Source organism: Gopherus evgoodei, chromosome 3, assembly GCF_007399415.2.
Source record: "Gopherus evgoodei ecotype Sinaloan lineage chromosome 3, rGopEvg1_v1.p, whole genome shotgun sequence".
Taxonomy (NCBI): Eukaryota; Metazoa; Chordata; order Testudines; family Testudinidae; genus Gopherus; species Gopherus evgoodei.
The window spans coordinates 4,863,979-4,886,018 of NC_044324.1; the positions used below are offsets into that span (position 1 = coordinate 4,863,979).

Sequence of the window (22,040 nt, forward strand, 5' to 3'; positions counted from 1 at the left end):
ATTGGTGGAACACTAGGTTTAAGCTGATGCAGTGCCAATACACTGCACTGGTTTAGTTAAAAGGGGTGTGATCCCATCCCTTTAGATAAATTGATGCAGCTTTGCATGTCTTGCTCTGTTTTATTGGAGAAGAGGGTGTTGGCATATGTCGCGTAAATAAAGCAAGTTACACTGAGGATGTACCTAGACCCTGCATGACCGATTTCTCCTCCTCCGGCAGCCTGCCTGCAAGGCTCTGGAATTCTGCTGCTGGTCAGCGTGTGTGTGTATGTGAAGAAGGAGCAACAGTAGTGCTTCAAATTCAGTATACATTAAACAAATGTCTGTTGTTGGTGCCCTCCAAATCTAGCCACCATGAGCTGGCTGATGTTCTCAAGGCTTCCTCCCACCCCCCAACATTTCAGCGGCTAAAGAGGGAGTGAGGGTGGGGGTGGCCAGACCAAATGTGAATGAGTGACCCTGTGATCCTGTGCGTAAGTTGGCAATGCCACTTGCTCAGATTCAGGCGGGCTGCCCCCCGGTGAAGGAGGGCTGGGCCAAACCTGAGCAGTTCTGTGACCCTGGGGTGCCGGTGAGCTGAGCCCAGCCAGTCCCGTGCAACAGGAGCTACTTTAGCTGGGATAGCGGGTTTGGGGTTCACAGTGGGACAGTCCTGTGAGACCTGGGACTGTTGAGAGGTACACCAAAGTGTCGCAGCAGCAGTGTCTTGAGGAGGGATTGGAAGCAGTAGAGGCAGCAGACCTATGGGTCGGTTCAGGGAGTAAAGGCAGTGGCAAGAGAGTGTGGAGAGGTTTGTGGGAGAAGCAAACAAAATTGGTTGGGGCTGGCCCTGCTGGCAAAGCAGAGGGATGGTGGATCAGAAACTGTCTGTGTCTTTAGCCACCACTGACTGTCACGTTCCCCACCGCCTCTGGCTTCTCTCCATGATATCCAAATCCCTTCGTCTGCATGCAGATGCTTTTAGTTCCCTTTATAATAGCGATGCCTTTTGTGCTGCTATATTTAAGGTGGTGTCATCACTTCCATTATAAGACCCTCTTTTCATGGGGAGGTTTATAATTCAACCATTAACAGAAGTCTGGCTGTGGCGTTGTATTCAGCCTGGGAGGGTACGTTCAGCTCTGAAGTTGGTTTTTATATTATTTTACAAGTGTGATGGGTGAAATCTTGGCCACTCTGATGGCAGCTTTGCCATTGTCTTCAGCAGAGTCAGGATTTCACCTAGCGTCTTCTAAAATTCTGTTCCCTTTTAAAAATATTTTTGGCTCTCTTAATATGATGGACCCGAGGCTCACAGGTCAAGGGCTTGTGTGCGCGCATGCAGTATTTAATGCAAACTTTGAATAGTTCAATATGCATTTTAAGAAACTCTACTTTTTTTTAAACATCAGAATTCCTTTTTTCGGTTTCCTCCTTTTTGCTCTTTCTTATGCCTCCTCTGGGCAGGTCTATGCATGAAAGTTGCACAAGTTTTAACATGATTTTACACCTGTTTAGTTAAACTAATGCAAAGGACTGGACATTCATTTTACTTTAAGACAGGCTTATTGCTGTTTACCTTAAGTCTGTTAGGAAGGAGTCTTAAGATAAACTGAAATAAGGGATTTTGCCTCCAGTTTAACTAAGGGCTTGTTAACATGAGATAATTGCACTGGTTTAGTGTATGTTGGTGTAGTTAATCTGGTGCAGAAGCCTGTGTGAATGTTCCTAATTCAGTGTAAGAGCGACTTATTTGGCTTTGTTAAAGCTGTTCCTAATTGATCAAGGCTCTGTCTTCATTGTAAAAAACCCCATGTTTTTACATTGAGATTGTAACTTGCTGTAAAATCCCAGTGGAGACAAGACAGTTTTTACCTTGATGTAGCTAGTTAAGGTCGATGTAAAATATACTTGTTTTGTTCCACTGAAGACCTTGACAAAAACAAAACTGAAATAAGCCAGTCATACCGAATTCAGTGTCCACACAGCCTCTTGCGCTGGGTAAGTTCTACCCATGCAGCTTCTTCACCTAGACCAGACTTCTCTCTTTATCCCTTTCTCTGTTCTCAGTTTCTGTACTAATTTAGCTCTATGGGTACAAAAACGCCATAAACCAGCCGTTCTGTTCTCTGCTCTGCCTTTCTCTCTATCTCTCAACCCCCATCCCCAACCTCGTGGTCCCCTCTCCCCCCCATTCCCCCTCTTGCCGTATTCTGTTTCCTCTAACAGCAAAGTAAAATGTGATAAGATTATGATCTCCAACCAAGCAGCTTCTGAGTTTGTGGCCTGTCCTCGTCAATTTTCATTGCTATCCATAATGCAGAGGGGACTAACACAAATTAAACTGGCTGAAGCATTGTGTGCAGGAGGTTTCAGAGATCAAGATGTCTTGTAAGTTTCAATTTGGAAATCAGGAGCCAGAGCAGCATAACATTTTAAATGTTACCTGGCACTTTTAGCATTGTGCAAGAATTTCCACAGAACTGTAATTGAGTATTTACTGAATAAGAGGATATGCATTAAAAATGGTGTCTCAGAAGAGTTTCTAAAACTACCTGTCATTCTTCTGAATACCTCCTTCAGTGCGACTGGCTGTGGTCTCTCTCTCATGGTATTTCCCAGCAGGAAGTCCGATCCGGTAATGCAGTTTTAGAGGCAGGAGATGCAGTTTGGTATTTGAATGCAGGAACCTTTTTGGAGTTTACAGTATAAACAGAGAGAGGATGAGAGGAGAATTTGTTTGGCTTATGTTACAAAAGGGAAACTGAGGCCAGAAAAGACTAAGTGAGTTGCCCATATTCCTACAGGAATTTGTGGCAGAGCCACTATTTGAATCCAGATCCCATGAGTTTCAGTCCAGTGCTGTAACCACATGACAGTGCGATCAGATTGCTGAGACAAGGGTTCCCGCTTGATAATTATTCTTCCTTCTGCCGGTTGTTCCTAGTGATCTGTAGTTAGATGCAGTGACTAGAATTTCTCTCACAAGACACTGGATTACTCCAGTAACACCATGCCTGAAGTGTTGTCACCTATTGAGCATCAGCGATGTGAAATTTCATCTTCGAGCTTCATCCTTTCTGTCTGATACACCTCCCAGCTTCAAGCACGTGGGACCTGTTCACCTGGTCTAGAAGCACAGAAAAGCTCTTACTGCAACGTTCCATACGATACGTTTCTGTTCTTGCATTAGCATAAAATCGTGCACTCTGCAATGTTTGTTGAAAGCTTGCGAGAAAACTTTTACATTTCTAGCCTGAAGACAGAGAGAGCCAAGGAGGGAGGGATAGCTCAGTGGTTTGAGCATTGGCCTGCTAAACCCAGAGTTGTGAGTTCAGTCCTTCAGCGGGCCACTTAGGGATCTTGAGCAAGATCAGTACTTGGTCTTACTAACGAAGGCAGGGGGCTGGACTCAATGACCCCAGGGTCCCTTCCAGCTCTATGAGGTAGGTATATCTCCATATATTATTACTATTGTTAAGGGTCTTTACGGAGGCAATCTGTAGGCAAAACCACTGGGGAGGATGTGGGGAGAGAGTCCCGTCCCCCCCCCCCTTCAACTTTTATACTCTGATGCCATCATCCCTTTGGCCCAGGCTCTCCCATTCTACCTTTCCCTTTCCATCACTTTCTTTAAGGCGGCTCAAGTTTGGTTCCCAAAATAACTAGTCTCTTTTGTAAATCTTGGCCTAGTGTTTGATGTTTTGAGTAGCAGTCTGGGCATGTTTGCTGAGAACAGCCATGGCGCAGTGGTAACAGATAACTCCGCTGATCCTGAATGTGGTCGCGCAGTCGGGGAAGTTGTTTTCATTAGATTTTGGGGCTGTATTCAATATTTTATATTAGTCCAGAAGAAGAGTGGAAAATATTAATGAACACCGTATATCTTAATATTGTAATTTGTACCTGTTTATTATAGAATATGCCAACTGCACCCATCAGCAGCTCTGGGATTTCTATTCATTTTAAATCCATTTCTGTCATGTTGCTGATTCACTTGGTGCAGTATCTCGGTCAGAACTGGGAAGAGTAGAGAATTCTTCGTTCTACTTTTTTTTTTTGAATGAACATAGCTGTTGATAAAACACTCGATCCATGTTAGAGTTCCATGGCTGGGCAGATCATTGTTTTCTGGGTGAGCTAAAATCTTGAGCTAGAAATGGTTCTACCAAAGAAAGGTTTATTTTTGTTCTCTGAGGGCCGAAGCTTTAAGCAGCATGGGTCTGATCTGGTGCCTGTTGAAATCAAGACAAAGCTCCCCAGTGGCCGCAGGGTCAGACCCTATAACCTGTCCTTCGGAGCCCAAAGCTAATCAAAAGACAGAAGGTGTTCAGATTTCTCTGCTTGCTTGCACAGTCTCAGAAGTGGATTTTCATCTTGGCTGGAAGTAGGCTTTGTCAATGCCAGCAATGTTTAACTTTTGTGTCGGCCCAAACCTTTTTAAAAATAAAAATTAAGAAGTTCATCTGTGACGTACTGCGGCAGCTCGGTGTGGTGTGCTGAAGGTTTGTGTTATATTCGGGCTGAAATGGGAGCAGTGGGCCTCTGATGTGGTGACATTAAGGTTTATAGAGGGAGAAGGGACCTCGGATCACACTTCCACCTGTCGCGAAGAGGTTTAAGCTTCGTTGTTTAAGTGTAATTCATAAAGAGTAAAGTAGCTACTTCTGTCTTGAAGCGCTTTCCATTCTGCATAATGCCAGTTTCTAATCCTAGAAATGCAGGGCTGGAAGGGACCTCGAGAGGTTGTCTACTCCAGTCCCTGCCCTGAGGCAGGACCACACATACCTAGACCACCCCGGCAGGTGTTTATCAAACCTGTTCTGAAAAATCTCCAATAGTAACAGCCCATTATCCTCCTCTAGATTCTGTCCTCTGCAGATCTCAAAGCTCTTAAGAACAGCCTGTGAGGTAGGGAAGCAGGAACTTTATATCACAGACCGAGAGTCTGAAGCCCCTAGAGGGGAAGAGACTTGGCCAAAGGACAGAGCTGGGAAAAGAACTCGACTCTTAATGACCTGCTCTGACAGTTAGACTCAGCATTAGGGCCTCTTATTTCTGGTGTCCGCAGTGACTTAGATAAGCCTGGCATGTCCAGTTTGTTTTTAGAGGGCAAGTGTTATTTACTCTAAAACTTCGACAAACAAGCAGTAAGCAAAAAGGAGGAGAGCAGCTTTGAAAAGCCGCTAACTAATTTAATTTTAGACCCTAGATGATTTATTGTGACCCCTTTGGGGCCTGCGTACTTTGGATTTTGCCATACGTTGCCGGCATTAGAGCACACCGCAGCAGGGGGCACCGTGTAAGTGCCTGCTGTTAATGTTTGGAGTTGGCAGATGCTGCGGTCTTCACTTTTCCCATCAGTGTTTCTTGCTCTGATGAGGAGGGAAGGGGGAGGGAGTTGCTCTAGTTTGGCCCTTGGACGCGTTCTGCTTTAAAATAAAATACAGCCACATCATAAAAGAGCTGACGCTGTGGCAGCAAACTGGCAGACTCTGAAGTGCCAGCGCTTCTTTCCAGCAAGCGACGTGGGGTGGTGACTACTGGCTGCCTTTCTGGCACCTGACTGTGGGATGCTGATGAACTGCAGAGCCTTCTGGGAGGTATGTCTGTAACCTCTTATTACATGTGTGTAGTAGTGGCGCTTAGGAGCCCTAGGCACAGGCCAGGATCCTGTTGCGCCAGGCGCTGTACAAATACAGAACAAAACGAGGGTCCCTGCCTCAAAGAACTTACAGTCGAAGTAGAGATTTTGCTGGGCCCTTTTCAGAGTGTCTGGCAGCCTTCTGTTTCAGCAGTGGGTTATTAGAGTGAGCTTTCCCTTTGATAGCTGGAGTCGGATGAAGAGCCAAGCAGCCCCCCTGGATGTGACTTGGAAGAGTCCTGCTTGCATTTCCTGCTCTGTGCGATAGCCCTCTTGTGAATTGGGTCCAGGTACCAGTCAGGTGAGAGGAGCAACGGCCTCTGTGGGTGTCTTCACTTCCGTGCCGAAGGCCATCTGTTTTGGGTGTTCGTTTATTGCGTGTGATGAAAGGTAAGAGAACTGTTTTTTGCGTATAACTTTGGTGTAGCAAGAGTTCCGTGGGAGTCAGGCAGGTTAACCCAGTTGTAATGACTGGACCAGTTGATTCGTTCTTTGAGAAACCTGCCACGTGACTTCCCAGTATTTGCCCAGTGTCCATAGGAACCCAAATAAGGTGATTATCAGTGTACCTTTACTTTGGGTGACATGTGAAAACACTGGCAGAAAAGCTGCTGATACAGTCTTGCTCCGTAATTTAACACCAGGTTATTAAAGTGTCCTGAACGCTGCCGTTTTCCCTACATGCCTCGGCATGCAAGCATTTATTTTCAAAGATTTGGGCATTGTAGGCTCTTGAAGTGAGTATTGTATTAGGATCATTAGCATCTGTATCAATTGATAATCTAGCGTATATCTTGCTTATTTTTCTCTTTCTGGATGGCTGCTTTATGTTGCCAGGCAGCTAATTTCTGAGTGATTTTAAAGGTGCAGATATTAAAATGAATTGCATGCCTTCCAACTTGTCCCATTACCTTGCTAAATTTAGACTAACTAGTGCTGCTGCAGAATTGAGATCTCTGGGGATTTTAAAAAGAGTCAAGGCAGATAATATCCAGGCTCCTGGAGCAGCAGAGAAGAAAAGTAGCCTCAAATTAACTTCGTGCGTCTGTCATCACAGTTTCTTTATTAAACCCACGTCCTACGAAAAGTCAGAGCAACATGCTTGCTCATTCACAAAGCTGATAATGCAAACCTCATGATAGCTGTGTCTTCGGGACAGATTGGATTAATGATCCAGCCTGATTTTCCTCTCCTAAATCATGTCCTGTCAAAATTCCTCAGCCTCCCAGGCTTTCTGTCTGCTCACCCCCAAGTTCCTGAGCTCAGAGCGTCTCCTTGCTCTGCTTTCAGATCTCGGGGGGATGCTGAGTGGCTGCTCAGCAGATGAGTTCTGCACTTGGCAGCTTGTTTTATTAGAGCAGTTGAGTTTTCCGTCTTTGCAGTGCCTTGCTGCTGTCTGCTGCGTGTCTTTAAGCCAAAGTGGTGTTTGATACAGTTTAGAGAGGGGAACAGGAGCCTGGCCACCTGTCTTCTGGGCTTGCCTCTGTCAATGATTTGTAGGGTAACTTTGGGCAAGTCACTTCACCTGTCTCTTCGGTTATGCAATCTGAGCTGTGGGTGTAATAAAATGTTCCTCCCTCACAAGGCAGTTTGGAGGCTTAATGTTTGCACAGGGGCTTTGAGATCCTACCATGAAAGGTGCTATAAAAGTGCTGTGTATCTTGTTATTTGAGCTACTTTGCCTGTATTAAACTCAACTAACATTTAATTTTAAAGAGAAAATCTTTTAACAGGGGCTTCGGACCAGATTTCAAAGGTATTTAGGGGTCTAAAGATGTAGCTAGGCCCTTAGTGGGAGTTTCAGTAATGCCTGGGCACCTAACTCCCCCTGAAATCAATGGGATTTGAGTGCTTGGACAATCCCATTAGGCGGCGATCTGCATCTTTGGGTCCCTGGGGCCACAGTTGTTAGGGTTTTTAAGTCCCTTGTGAAAATGGGACTTGGGCCATTTTGGCTAAAGTTTTCAAAAATGCCAATTTTTATTCTAAATCCTGAAAAAAAATGTGGTGCCCGTTAGTGGGTTACGGCTCCAGATCTGTGTCTGGCACTTTACAAACTCCAGGTTGAAAGATCCCCAACTCTGAGTGAGACCAAACAAACAAGCCCAGGATGAAACTCAGGGCAGCAGGGAAATGAATGGCTAAGAGGAAAAGGATTGGAAAGGATGCATGTCCCAGGATGAGCAGAGTTCACACAGCATCCTCTGACCTCATTACTTGGCTTGTGAGGAGATGTCTCCCGTTGACTCCTGGGAATAGCCAATTGGCTGCAGTAATCCCTGGAAATGAAACAATGGCCCAAACAGGTGTTCAACTGGAGAGAATAGATCGAAAGTGAACTTGCCGGTGGCATGTAAAAGAAGCTAGCCAAAAACTCAAAAGGTAATAACAAAATGTTTAAGTATATCAGAAGCAAGAAGCCTGCTAAACAACCAGTGGGACCGCTGTGTGATCGAGATGCAAAAGGAGTGCTTAAAGGCGATAAAGTCATTGCGGAGAAACTAAATTAATTCTTTGCTTCAGTCGTCACGGCTGAGGATGTTAGGGAGATTCCCAAACCTGAGCTGTCCTTTGTAGGTGACAAATGTGAGAAATTGTCACAGATTGAAGTGTCACTAGAGGAGGGTTTGGAATTAATTGATAAACTTAACAGTAACAAATCACTGGGACCAGATAATATTCACCCAAGAGTTATGAAAGAACTCAAATGTGAAGTTGTGGAACTATTAACTATGGTTTGTAACCTGTCCTTTAAATCAGCTTCTGTACGCAATGCCTGGAAGATAGCTAATGTAACGCCAATATTTAAAAAGGGCTCTAGAGGTGATCCTGGCAATTACAGACCGGTAAATCTAACGTCAGTACTGAGCAAATTAGTTGAAACAATAGTAAAGACAGGCTGATGCCCGGAGCCGAGCCGAAGCGTTGCCAGCCTGAAGGAGGTGGCTGCAACTAGAAAAGTTACAACCAAATGTGCCAAAGTGGTCTCTGATTCCAGGAGCCCAGTGTGAGGTGTCCTTGGGAGCCAGCCGTGGGATGTCAGAAGTTGAGAACCCCAACTAGACCGCTGTGGTTGAAACTTTGATTTGAAGGAAGAACTTCATGTTCAGTAGGTGAAATGAAAGCTCAGGTATGGGAGCAAACAATGCATTCGTAGCAAATCCCTAATTGGCAATTTCCTGCTGTGTTTGGGTAGCAGGGAATTACATTGGTTATATACAGTCGCCATGAAGCGTTGTGCTGGAAACATGATTAATCCGTCCTTGGTAGGTAGCAGTTTAATAGAGACATGTATAGATTTAGTTTTCTGCCAGAGGGCAGGGGGTGGAATAGACGCTTTCCTTCCACGCAGTGTGGCATTTAAAGGGACAATGTTGTGTAAGTTGGATTAGAATGTAGAGTTAAGTGATTATAAAATCTAAGACAAATACAAGTGTCTGCATGAACTTTTAAAGTTCCCAGTGAAAAATTGCTGCTGTTTGGCTGTAACCATTCTTCTCTGGCGATTTCAGCCCAAACATTGTCGCCCTAGTGAAATGAACTATTAAAAGCACTGCTTTAAAGTGGTCTGGAAAAAAGCGTTTCTGAGGGGATGGGAGGCTATCAGAATCTGGGAGCAGCAGCTTTGGTAACCAGTGCTTAAAGTGTGTTCCTCGGTGACCTGGCTCGATTTTGAATTATGTTTCTCTGAGTGGGTCTGTGGCCACTTCCTCTCACACAGTTTAAGCACTAATTAAAAGAGAGGAATTATTTATTTCTGCAGTGTTGTAATGTGCACAGTGCTTATCTGACACAGGCACAATAAAATGGGGCCCTATTCTCGGTTGGTACCTTAGGCACCATCATAATAAACACGATGGCTATTAATAATGACTAGTCTAGTTTCATCGTCTAAGCCGAGGGAGGTGCAGAAAACAAAACTTGTCCAGTTTCAATGCACTAAGATTATGTTGGTAAGAAAACTTATTTTTTAAAAACAAGACTTTAATCTGATGGTGATTTTTAAAAAAAAATGTTTCTCTGCAAGGTGTGTGTGGTCATCAGAACCTCACCTTAGACTTCTGGCTCTCAGGATGGATGGGAATCAGGAAGTCTAGATCCAATTCCCAGCTCCGCCCTAGGTGACCTTTAGGAAAGATGCAGACAAATTGGAGAGATTCCAGAGGAGAGCGAGAAAAATTGTCAAAGGTTGAGAAAACCTGGCCAATGAGGAAAAGTTAAAATCTTGAGAAAAGGAGACTGAGCAGGTGACGTGATAAGTCTTCAGATACATGTTACGGGCTGTTATAAAGAGGACGATGATCATTGTTCTTAGTGTTCGCTGAAGGTGGGACAAGACATGATGGGCTTCATCTGCTGCAAGGGAGATTTAGGTTAGATATTAGGAAAAACTTGCTAACTCTAGGGGTACTTAAGTACTGGAACAGGCTTCCGAGGGAGGTTTTTAAGAGCAGGTTGGAGAAACAGCTGTCAGGACTTGTCCAGGTTTACTTGGTCCTGCCTCAGCACAGGGGGCTGGACTGGATAAACTGTCGAGGTCCCTTCCACCTGGACGTTTCTGTGATTCTCTGTCCTTGGGCAAATCACTTCACCTCTCTTTGCTCATTTCCTCATCTGCATAAGTGGGAACATGCTACTGACACATCCCAGGGGAGTGTTGGACTTGTTAATATTTTTTAACGCAGAACCTCCCCCAGATTAGAGCACTTCCGACTAAGTTATGTACTGATGTGTCTCAGGTAGCTGTCCCTTTGAATATTGGCTAAGGAAGGTTTCTTTATCTGGAGGAAAGGAACCATGTCAGATGCCTTTCAAAGTGATGCTGGGGTTGCTGTTTACCATAAGCAACTCAGCATTCTCTTTGGAAACCTCCCATCTGTGAACTGGCTTCCCTGACTGTGCCCTAGAAAGGTGCGGGGGGAAATCTCTTGTCTTGGTTCAGAATGTCCAGTTTCTCTTAAAACAATCCCCTGCACCCTTCTCCTGTTCTCTAGCCCTAGTGAACCTGATTAAAAGACAACATGACCTAATTATGGCTTTTGAGTTCCTAAGCAAAAGTGAGGATTTCTCCTGCTGAGCCTTGTTTGCGTTCCTGAGTGTGGGTAGCTACCGCAGAAGCATTGATGAGATTTCCAAGACAGATGCAGTGTCAGAATGCTGGGATTCCCTTGTATGCATCTTGTCAATAGGGCACATGCTGGTGTGTTATTCTGTAGAAAGCCCAATTTCATTATGTATTGGGAGCACATTCTGGGTTTGTGCACTGCAGACTGAGTCACTGCTGACTCCCATTGAATTTCTCTCCGCTGATTATTGAGTGTGGGCAGATGCAGCCTACTCATTAGACCAGCCCTCTTATATATTTCTGAATGAAGTTTAAAAATTTTTCTATTGCTTGACATCGTTTTCTTTGAGAGCCTCATTTTTCCTGGGCCGAGTTTAGACACAGAGCGCCTTTATTATGGGAGATGTCTCCTTGTGGCTTGGTAACTGACCTGGTTGGGAAGACTTCATGCTTCTGATCCTGCTTGAAAGTGTGGCTTGGTGTCTTTATTCCCCCCATCCCAAAACAAATTGGGTGAGTGTATCAAACCTGGCAACATCCAGAATGATTTGGCATTGCGGGGAAAAACTCGCTGGCCCATGTAAGGCTGTGCATAATTGTGTCCACAGTATCTTTGGTAAAAATTCACGCCCCTCACTGTTCTAGTTATACCAAGTCAAAAAAATGTCTGTAGGCAGCCTTGAAAGTGCTTTGAGGCTCTTGTTTAGAAGCTGCTGTAAGACCCTTCTTCCTATTTCACATGTCATAAAATGAATGATTTAGACATCATGGTTTTTTTTTTTTTTTTTTTTTTTTTCTATTGTGTGCACTTTTATTTGAACTGGTCTTAAGTCAGTGTACAGGTAGCCCCTTCCCTCCCCTACATACTGGCACCACTTCTCATTGGACGCTCAAGGAATGCAAAGTAAACCTTGGTCAGAATCTTTAAGCCTTGTCCTGCAGGCAACTAGAGGCATTTTCCCACTTCTGCAGCCCAATGTAAGTAGTTGTCTGGGGTTGCAGACAGGTGGATTTGTAAGATAACCCCTTCCTGGAAACAAAGGCTGGTTCCTGCCTTATCTGCAGGTCTGGCTAGTGATGGTGCTAATAGAAGAAGCTGAGCTGGAATATTATTGGACGTGATCAGACAGAGACAGGATTTGTATCCATTCCAGGGGTGTCCCGTGGTTATTGTAAAGCATGTAAGGGCGCTGAGCCGCTTGAATTGCTAGAATGGCTGAATGATCCCAGGCCTTGTGAATGGGGCTGTCTCGTGCTGCCGAAGGAACCCATCTTATTTAAACGGTAAAACAAGTGAGGGGAAAACGTTCTTAGTTTAAATGACGAGGAGTCCTTGTGGCACCTTAGTTTAGTTCAGGTTTCCTGGCTTGGCAGCCATCCTCTTTTCAGGGCACGGGTATTGGCTTCCTCCTGGGCTTGTCTGTGAACAGCCCAGCATGTTGGCAGTGCTACAGACATAATACATATTTCATTACTTTATATATAGCAATTCTCCAGAGCTCTGAGCAAGCCAGGCGTCTCCCCCGGCACAACTCTGCCCGTGAAATTTATCCCTGTTCCCTCTTCACATTTTTCTTTTTTTTTAATGACTAGCCAAAAAAAGCCCCAACTTTTTCATGTAAAATAGCAGGATATTTTAAAATTACAGTAGCACAAAAAAAGGACCCGTCCCCCAAAGCACAAAACTCGAACCCCTCCCCCCACATCATGGGCCACTGGTGATTTTTGTTGTATTTAAATTGTCAGTTGTCCCTCTCAGTGCAATCTAAGGTGAAACTCAATTAGGTCAGGTCATCCTGTAGTGCCTTTCAAGATGCGTTTGCAATGCAGAAGTGCTGTGGGGGTTATACCTGTTCGGCTGCTGTTGTCTCCTGCTTTTGGATACAGAAGAGTAGTCTTTCCATTCTCATGCAGTGGGTCCCTGGTTCTTCCTGCATTGTTGAAAAGAGGGTTTCTAGACTCGCAGCTAAACATGAAACAATTGTCTTGAGATGAAATATACTCAGCTGTATTGTGTCGCATGCTGCAGGATATTCATGCCTAAAAGATAGGTCTCAATCTGTGGCTTGAACTGCTGGAAGGACTAGATGGAGTCGATGCGGTGTGTCTCAGGTGTGACTAGTTTTGCCAGTTTAATACTTAAAATCAGTCTGGAGCCAGTGTACAATAACACAAGAAAACAGTGAAAAATCCAAGGGCTCCTGAAAGGGAGGGTCACGACTGGAATACTGTGTGTCAGACCTCAGTTGGGTCATGCGTGTACGTATCTAGCAACAGCAGCAGTTCTGTAGCCTTTTCCAAACTTTTAAAGGGGTGCCGTCAACTTGAAATCTAGTCATTTAAAAAACATGAGGTGTTTCGGGTCTCATGCCTGTCTTCGTGTCTCCTCTGCCAAAATTAGTGAAACTGTGGCGTGGTCCTTGGTTTCTTCTCCCCGCCTTGCAGTGGGGCACTAAACACAGATCATCCGCTAGGATCAGACTGGTATGTCCTCTGTGTTCTGTTTCTGTGCATATGCTAATAATTGGGATATCTGGCCTGCTTTCTGCTTTTGCTGCACCTCAGGGCATTGATGTTGTCGGAGTCGCACCTTGCTTTTGAATAATTTCTGGCTGGATTTCCATGGATAGAGATTCTATGGCTAGAAATTCCATGCTTGAATAAGAGTATAGCAGAAGAAATATAGTTCCAACCACCTGACCGGGATGGTGACGGCGATTCTGAAATGCTCAGGGAGAGTAGAGAGGCTACAAAAACAGAAGACTCAGTAATAACGGGGGATTTCGGCTATCCCCATATTGACTGGGACCAAGTCACCTCAGGATGGGATGCAGAAATAAAGTTTCTAGACAGCATAAATGACTGCTTCTTGTAGCAGCTAGTCCTGGAGCAAACAAAGGAAGGGACAATTCTTGATGTCTTAGGTGGCGTACAGGTTCTGATCCAAGAGGTGAATGTCGCTGAACTGCTCAGTGATCGCGACCATAACGTTATTAAATTTAACATCCTTGTAGGGGGAAAAATACCAGAAGAACCCACCACAGTAGCATTTCACTTCAAAAAGTGGAACGGCACAAAACTGAGGAAGCCAGTTAAAGAGAAATTAAAAGGGGCAATCACAAAAGTGAATTACCTACAAGCTGCATGGAACTTTTAAAAAAACTCAATAACAGAGGCTCAAATTATATGCAGAGCCCAAATTAAAAAAAAAAAAGAGGACCAACAAAATGCCACCCTGGCTAAACAGTAAAAAGAGGTGGTTAGAGACAAAAAGACATCCTTGAAATACTGGAACTCAAATCCTACTGAGGCAAATAGAGAAGATTGTGAACTCTGGTAACTGAAGTGTAAAAGTACAATTAGAGAGGCCAAAAAAAATTGAAGAGCAACTAGCAAAAGACACACAAACTAAGCAAAAAAATTTTTTTTAAACTAAATCCGAAGCAGGAAGCCTCCCAAACAATCAGTGGGATAATTGAGGTGCTAAAGGAGCACTCACGGAAGACAAGGCTGTTGTGGAGAAACAATGAATTCATTTGATCAGTCTTCACTGCAGCGGATGTAAGGGAGATTCCCACACCTGAGCCATTCCTTTTCGGTGACAAATCTGAGGAACGGTCCCGGATGGAGGTGTCAGTAGAGGAGGGTTTGGAACAAACTGATAAATTAAACAGTAGTAAGTCACCAGGACCAGATGGGATTCACACAGGAATTCATCAGGAACTCAAATATGAAATTGCAGAACTCCTAACTGTGCTATGCGACTTATCGCTTAAATGAGCCGCTGTTCCAGCTGACTGTAGGATAGTTAAAGTAAAGCTGACTTTTAAAAAAGGCTCCAGAGGTTATTCTGGCAATTACAGGCAGGTAAGACTCTCTTCAGTACTGGTCAAATTGGTTGAAACTACAGTAAAGAACAGAATTATCTGACCCACAAACGAACGTGATATGTTGAGGAAAAGCCAATTCGGCTTTTGTAAAGGGAACTCGTGCCTCACCAATCTAGTACAATTCTTCGAGGGTGTCAAATAACGTGGAAAAGGGTGAGCCACTGGATACAGAGTACTTGGACTTTCAGAAAGCCTGTGACAAGGTGCATCCCCAAAGGCTCTTAAGCAAAGTAAGGAATCATGGGATGAGAGGGAAGGTCCTCCCATGGATCAGTAACTAGTTAAAAATTAGGAAACAAAGAATAAGAATAAATGGTCAGTTTTCACAGTGGAGAGAGGTAAGTAGCAGGGTCCCCCAAGGATCTGTACTGGGACCAGCTCTGTTTAATATATTTACAAATGATCTGGGAAAAGGCGTAAACAGTGAGGTGGCAAAGTTGTGGACAATACACAATTACTCAAGGTACTTAAGTCCAAAGCTGACTGCAAAAAGTTACAAACCTGTCTCACAAAACTGAGTGTCTGTTGATGTATGCAAAGTAGAGCACACTGGAGAATATTATCCCAACTACCCATACAAACTGAGGGGTCTGAATTAGTTGTTACCACTCAAGAAAGAGATCTTTGAGTGACTGTGAATAGTTCTCTGAAAACATCTGCTTGGTGTGTGGGGGGCAGTCAGAAAAGCTAACAATGTTAGGAACCGTTAGGGAAGGCTTAGATGTTAAGACAGAAAATATCATAATGCTACTATAAAAATCCGTGGTATGTCTGTATCTTGAATACTGTGTGCAGTTCTGGTCGCCTCATCTCAAATAAAATATATTAGAATCAGAAGAAGTACAGAGAAGGGCTAATTAGGGGTATATAACAACTTTCATATGAGGAGAGATTAAATAGACATGGACTGTTCGGCTTGGAAAAGAGATGTCCAAGGGAGAATATGAGTGAGATCTATAAAATTGTGACTGGTGTGGAGAAAGTGAATAAGGAAGTGTTATTTACTCCTTCACATGACACAAGAACCAGGGGTCAACCAATGAAACGGTTGGGCAGCAGGTTTAAAACAAACAAAAGGAAATACTGCTTCACACGCTGCCTAGTCAACTTGTGGAACTTGTTGCCAGGTGACGACATGAAGGCCAAAAGTAGAACTGGTTTCAATAAAGAATATTATAAGTTCACGGAGGATAGATTCCATCAATGGCTATTAGCCAAGATGGTCAGGCACTCAATTCCCATTGCTCTGGGTGTCCCTAAACCTCTGCCTGCCAGAAGCTGGGAATAAGTAACAGAGTGGGGATCACTTGATATTGCCCTGTTCTTTCCTTCTCTCTGGGACACCTGGCACTGGCCGCTGTCGGAAGACAGGATACTGGACTAGATGGACCATTGGTCTGACTCAGTATGGCCATTTTTACATTCTTATGATTTCTCCCTTAATTGTAGTCTCCAACGATCTCATGTTCTTTGCAAAGGTGGTTTCCCTCATAGTATTTTCAGCCTTAAGCTGGCTGTCCAGCAACATTGTGATGCTCAAACTCTTTACAAGGGCCAGGACCCATTTCTCCTACCACCTCTGTCACCAGTGACCCTTGTTCTTTGTTTGACAGAAGGCTACCCCGTTGTGGCCTTGATGTGGTGAATCTGGATGGAAAATGGGAGAGGGACAGAAGAACCGAAAGCTCAACTGAAAAGTACCATCAGCATCTTTCTAGCCTCCATTTAAAGCCTGGCTATTTCTAGAAGTTTGCAAAGCAATTTGAAACAGGTTCAGCTAGAGAAATGGGTCAGTTACAGTGGTGGGAAACTAGCACTATTGCTGCTTCCCTATGGATAATGTGCCGTTGCTCTGCTTCTGTCCCTTAACGATGCAACTCTGGCGTCTGGCCAAATGTACCCACCTTTTTTCCCCCACCTCCTCTGACTCATCTGAGCATAGGATTTTCCCAAATAGATGGGCCCATGTATAGAACACGGGCTTCACATGCTCAGATCCCAAAGGCGATGATGGTGGTATTTGGTTTGTTTTATGGTAGCACTTGGAGGCACCAACCAGGAGCGAGGTCCCATTGTGCCGGGCACTGCACAGACACCCGAGATGGTCCCTGCCCAAAGGGCTTACAGCATTATTCGGCAAGACAGCGAAAGGATGAAGGGAAAGACGGGATCTCCAACCAAATCTATATCTCCCATCACTGTAACACCTCACAATCTTTAATGCATTTTATCCTCACAACACCCTAATTAGAGCAGAGGCGTTATCCCTGTTTACAGATGGGATCTGAGGCACAGAGAGGGTAAGTGGTGACCCAGGAATTGAGTCCAGGGTTCCAGACTGCTGTCACCCCCCCGCCCCGCCAAACTTTCTGAATAGAGCAGAGAATTATCCCAATCCATTATCAGCTCTCACTTTGTGACCTATCTTTTAGAAATGCTGAGCAACCCCAGCTCCAGTTGATCAATGGGAGAAAAGGGTGCTCAGGGTCTTTGAAAGCAGGGACATTTATCATCATTCCCCCTCTCTCCCCAAACTTGGACAGATAACCTTTTCCTCCTATAAAACCAATCATGTGTTGTTAGAGCAATTTTCACACCCCCAAAAGTTAGTGGTGAGCACCCCTTCCTCACAGAGAAAATCTGCCCATTTTTTTTAGTTTAACGTTTTGTTTCTCCAGTCTCTGTCAAAACTCAAACAGTTAAAGTGCCTTAAATCTGGCCATATCAATGGGCTGAGCCAAACAGATAATGTTGACTCCCAGGGAGAACACGTGTGAACCCTCTGTGGCCACAATCAAGTCTGAAGTTGGTTTAGCACGGTCCTTGAACTCTCTCCAATCAGTGCCGTTACGACATGGATGCAGTTGAGCTGCTCTGTGAAACTCTCGGCTCCTCTCCAAGCCAAAGTCTATGTGAGGCTTGGTGGACACCAGCTGTGTTCTTACTTGCCAACTCTTGCGGTAGCTTGTAATATTCTTCAAGCCCCTGCTCCTGAAGTTGGGTGATGATGGGAGAATTTCACCTTTCTTTAAGGGGGGAAAAATAAAGTGTCTAGTCCTAAAAGACAAACCCTAAAGTCTCCAAAACTAGATGGCAAATAAACAGAACCAAAATTCATTCTTCTTAGTTTATGTTAAACTCCATGATTTTTAAGCCACTGATGATTTTTTGGGTGAGTTTATGATTTTTGAACACTCGGAGGTGGCGATAGTGTAGGGGATGCAGTGGGGCCTGGACATGAGCATGTTTGCAGCGGCTTTGGCAGCCAGCTGGCTGGGGGTGGTGGAAGGATTTCCTGTTGTGCTGTGCACCAGAGGGTAGTTCTCTTGTGCAGAAGTACTTTGGCCATCTGTTCAGCCAGGCGGGTAAAGGTGCCCTTCTCTTGCCTCACCTTGTAAAATCACACTGCCTTTTCAGTTGCCAGTTAAGTGCTGTTCTTCCACCTAATAAATTTGTTTTACAGTTTTGCTGAGGTTCCGTGGGAGGGGTGGTCAGGTTAATTGCATGTTACTGCTACTGGCAAATTTAACTGTTTTAAATAAAACTTGGGGGGTGGGGCTGTGTCACACTTTTAAATTAAAGTGAGTTGCTATTTTTTCCTGTTTAAAACTGAAACTTGCTATCATTGTAAAGCAGTATCCCACGTCACTTTCTTCACTGGTAGATGCTCCAGCTCCTCCCACCTGAACTGGATGTGTGGCTTGTGGGGAACTCATTAGAGGTAAGGCACAGGGTTTTGGGTTTTTCTCTTCATATAATGCACAGTCAACCTGTGGAACTCTTTGCCAAGGACCATTGTGAAGACCAAGACTATAACAGGGTTCAAAAAAGAACTAGATAGGTTCATAGAGGATAGGTCCATCAATAGCTATTAGCCAGGATGGGCAAGGATGCAAAACCATGCTTGGAAGTGTACCTGGCCTCTGTTTGCCAGAAGCTGGGAATGGGCGACGGGATGGATCACTTGATGATTCCCTGTTCTGTTCATCCCCTCTGAAACACCTGGCTTTGGCCACTCGTGGAAGACAGGATGCTGGGCTAGGTGGACCATTGATCTGACCCAGTATGGCTGTTCTTATCTTCTGAAAGTCAGGTTAATTAGCCATTGGAACAATTTAGGGAGGGATGTGGTGGATCCTCCCTCACTTAAAGTCTGTAAATCCAGACTGGATTTTCTAAAAGATCTGCTCTCACTCAAACAGAAGTTACGGGCTTGGTGCACAGATTAGTCTTGGCTGAGGTCCTCTGGCCCATGTGAGGCAGGAGATTAGATTAGATGATGATGATGGTCCCTTCTAGCCTTAAAATCAATGGATCAGTTGACACAGATCTGCCCCAGAGGCATTTCAGGACATTTAGTTTTTGTCTAGAGCAGCAGGAGTTACAATTTGTCGGCTTGTGTCGGCTTTTGTCAAGTCTTTTGTTTTAATGGAAGTGGTAGGACTGTCACATGGATTCTTTGATTATGGGACTCAAGCCAGGCATGAGGATAAAGTTTATCAGCTAGAGAATAACAACGGCTTGTTCTTCTCTAGCCCCTTTTGTCTGAACATCTCAGAGCCCTTTACAAAGATGAATGGTGGTGTCCATGTTTTAAAGATGGGGAAACTGAGGCACAGAACAATGCAATGACTTGGACAAATGTCTCATACAAGTCAGTGGAACAAAACCCAGAAATCTTGATTACCTGACTCCCTTTTCTCGTGACTATCCCACACTCTTCTTCCATGGCTTGGAATAGAACCTAGGAGTCCTGGGTTTCAGTCTCCTGCTTTGTCATTATATCGCGGAGTCAAAGTTGAAAGACAAACTACACTGACACACTCACACCTCATTGAGCTGGAAGTTGTTGAATATTGTTTGTAAATAACATCTGCTGTGGCAATAATATATTAACATCTAGCAGAAGCAACTAATATCTTAACATTTGTGAGATTGACTCATTTGAATTTCATGGAGATTGATGGGGAAGTGTCATGAAATTTAGCTGGGAAGAAGCCTTAAGATTTTGGCTAAATGTCAGGAATACAAGCTAAGTTGGCATGGACGACTGGAGTTTGAGTGGCTAATTACTCACTTTTATGGCTTTTTCCACTTTCCTGGTGTGGTTCACATTGAGAAGTCATTAATCCTGTTCTTTCTGACCACACAGCCTATTACTCTGGCAAGAACTCCGTGTCCCAAATGCGGCTTATCCAATTAGGGGACAGAAGTAATCCCCTCCTCCTTAGCTAGAAGGGTGAAGGATGCGGTAAACCTGCTCAGAACACAGAAACCAACCAGTACAATGAATGGGCCCATAGTGTTCTCCACAGAGCACATGTTGTGTGCTATATTTCTTATTTCACCTTGGAGCCCTAGTTTTACAGCTTTTTCTGTTGGGCCTGGTCTGCACCTAAAACTTTATATTGGCATAGCTATGTCTAGATAATACTATGGTGTAGAAAGTACATAGTCCTGCCTTGAGTGCAAGGAACTGAACTAGAAGACATCTCGAAATCTCTTCCAGTCTTATGATTCCATGATACCTATGATAATATCTGTGGTGTCCGTTAGGGATGTGAAAAAACAGCCCTAGTGACCTAGCTATGTTGGCAAACCCCCCAGCATGGAAGCAGCTACGCCGACAGACGAGCGCTTGTGTTGGCATGGCTAGCGTTGTTTAGGGAGGCGGTGTTCCTATACCAGCAGAAAAATTCCTTCTGTCAGTGTGAGCTGCATTTGCTCTAGTGGGTTATGCCGGTATAGGCTCTGTAGTGTCGATGTAGCCTTAGTGACTCCAGGTCCTTCTCTGAACCCTTGACCTCTGGCAATGCATTTCTTGGTTGCAGAGCTGGCATTGTGTTACTCTTACCAGAGCGTACCAGCTGGGCTACCTCTCCCAGTGAGGGGTTGGGTCTCTGGTTCATGTCTGTGGGGGACCTGGGTGGGGGTTATTGCACTTGGCTGTATGGCTTTTTAATTCATCTTTGCATTTAAACTGCTCCCCAGCCTGGCTTAATGCTCCTAGGTCATTGTGGCTCGTGTAATGCCGAAGGTCACTGTTAGGCAGGTGCATCATCCTTTCTTCAGCCCTGTAGAGAGGCAGTCTGTCTCTTCCGCTCTGCTCTCCCGCAGGACTGCTAGCATTTGTAGGTCTGTAGCCAGAGATATTCCAAAGGCAGGATGCGATTCTGATCGTTAGGCTTCCTAGAATGTCTTTGCTAATTATTTGAATAAATAATGAAGACTCTCCAATGAAAGCTCCATGGCATTTAAAGCTGACACACACTGTCTTGGTACATAGCAGAGGTCACCCAAGTTTAAGACCTTCAATATTCTGCTCTGAATGGGTCCTACTTAGTAGAAGCTCCCCATATTCTAATCGGGCCTAATCCTAAATTGCCAAGGATGGAATCCCCAGAAAGGAGACTTGGGCTTGTTTACATAAGGAAATTGACCGGAATATCTATTCTGCAATGGGGATTCCAAAGTGGATTAAGCTAAACTGTAAAGCAGGCACTCTTATTCCAGACTGAGTACCCACACAGGGAGTTATTGCAGAATAGCTGTTGTGCTTTAAATTCCCAGTCTACCTTATTCCAGAAAAGTTTCCCCATGTAGACAAGCACCTATTCCATGTGTTGGGGAATGCCTAAAGTTAAAAAGCCAGTGGAATGGAGTGGTAAAATTTATATCCGTAGTAACTCAATCCGCATCAACTCCAGGAAACCCAAGGTCTGTTTTCTACAGTCACTATCTGTTGTAATTGTAGATATTTATTCATCACATTTTGTACACCTAGCGTCTCTGCTTACAAAACACAGAATGATCTTAATAGAGAGACTTCCAGAACGACTGACGTGGGGATAATAGGTTTAGATATGATGGTGATAGAGACTCAAGATTAAAAGGCTACCATCTATAAAGCAAAGAAGAGAGGCTGCTGGCAATCAGATTTCATAGACTCATAGAAGATTAGGGTTGGCAGAGACCTCAGGAGGTATCTAGTCCAACTCCCTGCTTAAAGCAGGGCCAGTCCCCAGCTAAATCATCCCTAAGCCTGACCTTAAAAACCTCTAAGGATGGAGATTCCACCACTTCCCTAGGGAACCCATCCCAGCGCTTCATCACCTTCCTAGTGAAAAAAGTTTTTCCTAATATCCAGCCTAAACCTCCCCCACTGCAACTTGAGACCATTGCAACTTGAGACCATTGCCCCTTGTTCTGTCATCTGCCACCACTGAGAACAGCCGAGCTCCATCCTATTTGGAACCCCCTTTCAGGTAGTTGAAGGCTGCTATCAAATCCCCCCTCACTCTTCTCTTCTGCAGACTAAATAAGTCCAGTTCCCTCAGATTTGGCTCCCTTCATTGAGTATCTGAAAGAGAATTACTCAAATCAGGAATGGAGATCCACCTGGCTTTTTAACAGGAGAGAATCCATTAGAGGGTGAATCTATAGGCAAATATCCTTGTTTATA

General features: G+C 44.4%; 1 long non-coding RNA gene across 1 annotated transcript in view; it reads left to right on the forward strand.

Annotated features, from left to right (window-relative positions):
* The window catches only part of LOC115647817, a 29,934-nt gene extending 10,741 nt beyond the window's left edge, over positions 1 to 19,193 (forward strand). Inside the window, exons 2-3 of the long non-coding RNA XR_003999404.1 lie at positions 5,810 to 6,013; positions 19,178 to 19,193. This is a non-coding gene — a long non-coding RNA (uncharacterized LOC115647817). The remainder of the gene's footprint in view (positions 1 to 5,809; positions 6,014 to 19,177) is intronic.
* The last annotated feature ends 2,847 nt before the right edge of the window (positions 19,194 to 22,040 follow it).